A 5,041-nucleotide genomic window follows, 5' to 3' on the forward strand; every position below is an offset into this window, starting at 1 on the left:
CTCTCTCGTCATTGATGTCTCTCTCTCTCTCTCTTCCTCTCTGAAATCAATAAAAATACATTTTTTAAATATTGTTTTAAAGCTGTAAGTTTGCTCTAGGTCTGACATTTATATCATGGAATATTTTATTCAATTCATTAACATATTATCAAAGACCTAGCATTACCTTTGAAATAAAATAATTCTACTTCTTATAATAATAGCTTTCTGTGAATCAATGACTTAAAAAACCCAAATTACAAATATTTATTAAACTCTTCAATGTTACATCAGTTTTCCTCCCATTCACCCATACTGCAGTCCTGATATAAGACACCATAAGGAGTAGTAATCAAGAATTAACTTTTTCTTTTTAAAAACTGTCAAAAGCTTGCTACACCAGCATCCTGCGACAGGAGGAGAAATGTCTCCAGTCTACTATACTCCCCTCCAAGCCAAGTTTTAATTTGTTGAGAATGGGGGTGGGGATCCTATAAAAATCTTGGCAAAATACAGAGCTGCTAATTTAATCAATTTTAGTAGTTAAGGCAGTGATTTCAAGTGCTAACGCAATCTGTTGAAAGAACTAATTTCCAAGGTAGAGGAGATTCATTTATTTCTACTTTTCCTTCCCAGTTTTCCAATCTAAGGAAATGTGGGTAGCCATCATGAAACCAGAGAGATCCCCCCCTCCCGCCCCCCAACATACACACATCAAGATTTAGGAGGCTTAGGCTTTAACTCAAACCTTAAAGTAGCAGAGAAATATACTCTCCCTTTCCCTGGGGAGAGTCTTCGAGACCCAAATGAAGTAGATCTTAACAGATGTGGAATATACACCTGCGCGAGAGTGCAGTGAGAACTAAAAATGGCCATTGTAAGTGCCAGGAAAGTGACTTAAAGCACTTAGGAGTTTAGGGCAGGATGAGAGAGTTCCTTCTATGGTGCTCAATAAAGGATTCCTGGAAGAGGAACCTTGGACCTTCGCATTAAAAGGTAGGATTTGAGCAGGTAGAAGTTGTAAGAAGTTTAGGTAAAGTAAGGATCATGAAAAAGACATTGCAAGAAAACACAGGGCTGTTTGGGGTATGTTTCCATTTGGTGGATTCCAGGGTTCATATGGGAATTGTAGGGAATAAATATAGTTGGGTTCAACTCTGTCTAAACAGAGTTCGAGTCAGGAGTATATTGGGTTGGGACCCGCCAGGAATCTGTTTATATGAGAGACTAAACAGCCTCCCAGGAAAAATTACACAGACTCTGCCTATTAACCATAGTATGGAGGATTAAGAGAGGGGGGATTTGAAATTTTTATTTGCTTATTTTTAACTAGATTTTGTCAACTTATAAAGGGATATATATATATATTCATTCTAACAGTTCAAAGAGGGATTCAATAAAAAATGCTTCTCCCGCCCAGCCAGTGTGGCTCAGTGGTTGAGCATCAATCTATGAACCAGGAGGTCGAGGTTTGATTCCTGGTCAGGGCATATGCCCGGGTTGCGGGCTTGATCCCCAGTGTGGGGCGTGCAGGAGGCAGCCAGTCAATGATTCTCTCATCATTGATGTTTCTATCTCTCTCTTTCTCCCTTCCTCTCTGAAATCAATAAAAAATACATATATATTTTTAAAATGCTTCTCCTGCCCATCCCAGTCCCCTAGTGGGGAAGGGATGGATTTTGAGTTCATCCCAGTGGCCACTGTTCACATTAGATCTTCCAGCCCAGCTCATGAACCCACACTTAGTTGTCATGTAGAAAGAAGGGGTTCAAAGTTAAAAATGGAAGATTTATGTTCACTGAAATCTCTAAAAGAATCTGGGGAGACAAAATGGTCACAGGAACAGTTTGGGTACCTTGGCATCAGAGTATAGCTCAAAAGGGTGAGAATAAATCCTGCCTACCTGGGTAGGGACCCCACGGGGCTATGACAATAGAAGGGCTCCAGAGACAGTGAAGCTTTGACACATCAAATCTTCCAGCTCACCAGTGACTCGAATGGTGCAGGTCCAGGCCCAAGGCTCTGGTGACAACGGCACCACTGACTTCTAAGCAGGGAGAGGAGCACTGTAAGGTAGACACACAGAAGGCAGCTCAAGGGCATAGAGTCTGTGGAATTCCTCATCCTCAATGATGCAAGGTGACATCAGAGGTGTCCTTGTAGTGTGGTTGGTGGTTGAGAGTTAGACTTTTGGAGTTGGCCTTCCGGGGCTTTATCCCGGCATTGCCACTTACTAGTTCCTGCTGGTACCTTCTGCAGGGGATTGTAAGAATTTGCTCAGGTAACAGACGTGAACAGTGTGACCCAGTGTCTGGTTCATAGTCATCTTTAGTGTTATTTTTTTCTTTTAACAAAATTGAGGTATAATTGACACATAATATTAGTTTCAAGTGTAGAACATAATGATTTGGTATTTGTATACATTGAGAAAGGATCGCTCTTTCATGTTATTATTCTTATCAAGGTGCTCATCAGGATGTGGATACCTCAGCAGACAACCCAGGGGGGAAACAAAAGAGCCAAAGAAAAGGGGAAGGAGCCTCAGAATTAATAGGGGTCTTTGCAGCAGTGGGGAGGGGCTGAGCTAGGAGAATGCTGTTTATTTTTGTGAAGGTGAGTCTGTTGTTTTTATTCCCAGGCCTCTGAATCCTCAGGAGACATAAGCTATTCAGGCTAGACAGGGAGTAAGGCTGGAATTCACAGTGGATTTTGAATGTTTAGCTGAGAAGCTTGATTTCATCTAAGAGGTTATGAAGAACAACTGAAAGCATTATATTAAGATTAATCCAGAGATCTATACAAAGAAGTCAGAGAAGGGGAAGCTCCAAGAAAGAGAGACCAATTATACGATTATTACCATAGACTGTGGGAGAAGACATAAGGAGCTGAAATAAGTTGGTAGCATTGAGAATAGAAATGAAGGGACAGATGTGAGAGAAACACTTGGCGACAGAACTATCCCGGGATATATAAAGCATCTGCCTGACCAAGTTTTCAATGTGTTCCAGTCCAAATCCCAGAGTTTTAGAAACTATGCAAACCAGCACCTTGCCATATGCAATCCAACAATGTATTGGATTTTCCCCACTGTTTGCATATATTGTTTTAAATAATGAAACATTTTTCCAGACCAAATTTCTTAATTTATTGAACACCACCTTAAATGATGATTCTCTAGCACAGATAATTTAAATGATTTTCTTTTCCCAGTTCATTTTACATTTGTAAATTTTAAACTATTTTACCATCTGCTGACCCATTATAAATTAAATTATTAATGAAGCTTATAGTAAGTGGCAAATATATAACCAAATCATCAGGATTTAAGAAAATATATTGACATTAATGACTTTGTTTATTGTCATTACTTTGCATTATCTTCCTGATAGTGTAATATTGATATTAAATTCAGAACTAAGAGTTATAAACACTTAAAAATTATAGTAAATCTTAGATACAGAAAACAGATTGATGGTTGCTAGAGGGGAGGAGGGTTGGGGGAAGAGGAGGGTTGGGGGACTGGGTGAAAAAGGTGAAGGGAATGAGAAGTACAGATTGGTAGTTACAAAATAGTCACAAGATGCAAAGTATAGCAGAGGAAATATAGTCAATAATCTATATATATAAAAGCCAAGCGATCGATTGGTGGAACGACCAGAATGACCAGTGGCTATGATGCGCTTTGCGGCAGCCAACCAGCCTGATCGGGGGCGGGGCCAGCCAGCCAACCGCCTGTGGCCCCTCCCCCATGCCAGCCCCACCGCCAATCGGCTCCCCCCTCCCTGATCACTGAAGTGTGACCTTCAGTGATTCTAAGTAAGTAAATGCTCTCCAGCCTTCATAGACCAGAACCTGAATGACGAGTGATCAGAAGGAAAACTGCTCACGGTCTGGACCATCAGTCAGGTGTCCAGGAGAGGTGCCCAGCCAACCACCATCTTCCCCGCCCCCGACTGCCCCCCACCCCAATTGGGGGCAGGTGGCAGGACCCCATGCATGGGGCCTCTAGTAATAATAATAATAATAATAATAATAATAAAACATCCTCGGGTGAGGATTTAAAAAAGTCATGGACTGAATCCTTGTTAGGCATCAGGATATAAATGGAAATTGTTAACCTGAATATTTATTTACTTGTGCCAGGCACTCTTCCGGTGTCACCTTATTGACTTCCCACAATAACTCTACACGATGGCTGCCTTTGTTCTGTTTTGTTGAGGAGAGTGTTAAACTGCAGTCAGATTCATTCCCACAAGTAGACCAAACTCTTTTTAGGTGTAGCATCTACACTAATAAAAGAGAAACATGGTAATTGGCGTACGGGAGAGGCTTAGAAACAGAAGCTGTAAGTGTCCCTGACACTAAAGCGCCTTTGAAGCTTCAACTCATCCAAAAGCCAACAGCAAATGTGTATACACCCTTCAAAGATCTTTGACATTAATAACTCCCCCCAATTGGGGGCGGGCAGCTGGACCCCATCCATGGACGAATTCATGCACTGGGCCTCAAGTATTTTAATAATTATGTATGGTGCCAGGTGGGTACTAGAAATATCAGGGGCACGCTTTGTAAAGTATGTGACTGTCTAACTACTACGTTGTATGCCTGAAACTAATACAAAATAATACTGAATGTAAACTGTAACTGAAAAAAATATATCAGAAAATGATAGTAAAGTGCTCGCTTCGGTAGCACATATACTAAAATTGGACAGATACAGAGAAATTTATCATGGCCCCTGCACAAGGATGACATGCAAATTAGTGAAGCATTCCATATTTTTTAAAGTGATAGTAAAATTGTGCAAACCTAAGCCTATAATTCGTCCAGTTATCCAGGAATGAAATGTTATACTACGAAAGAAACCAAGATGGCGGCATAGGTAAACACCAGAAATTGCTGCCTCGCACAACCACTTCAAAAATACAACTAAAAGACAAAACGGACATCATCCAGAACCACAGGAAGGCTGGCTGAGTGGAAATTTTACAACTAGAAGGAAAGAGAAAAGCACACTGAGACTCAGAGGAGGAACGGAAGTAAAGTGCAGAGGTACAGAGGC

The sequence above is a fragment of the Myotis brandtii genome, unplaced genomic scaffold, assembly GCF_000412655.1.
Source record: "Myotis brandtii unplaced genomic scaffold, ASM41265v1 scaffold120, whole genome shotgun sequence".
Taxonomy (NCBI): domain Eukaryota; kingdom Metazoa; phylum Chordata; class Mammalia; order Chiroptera; family Vespertilionidae; genus Myotis; species Myotis brandtii.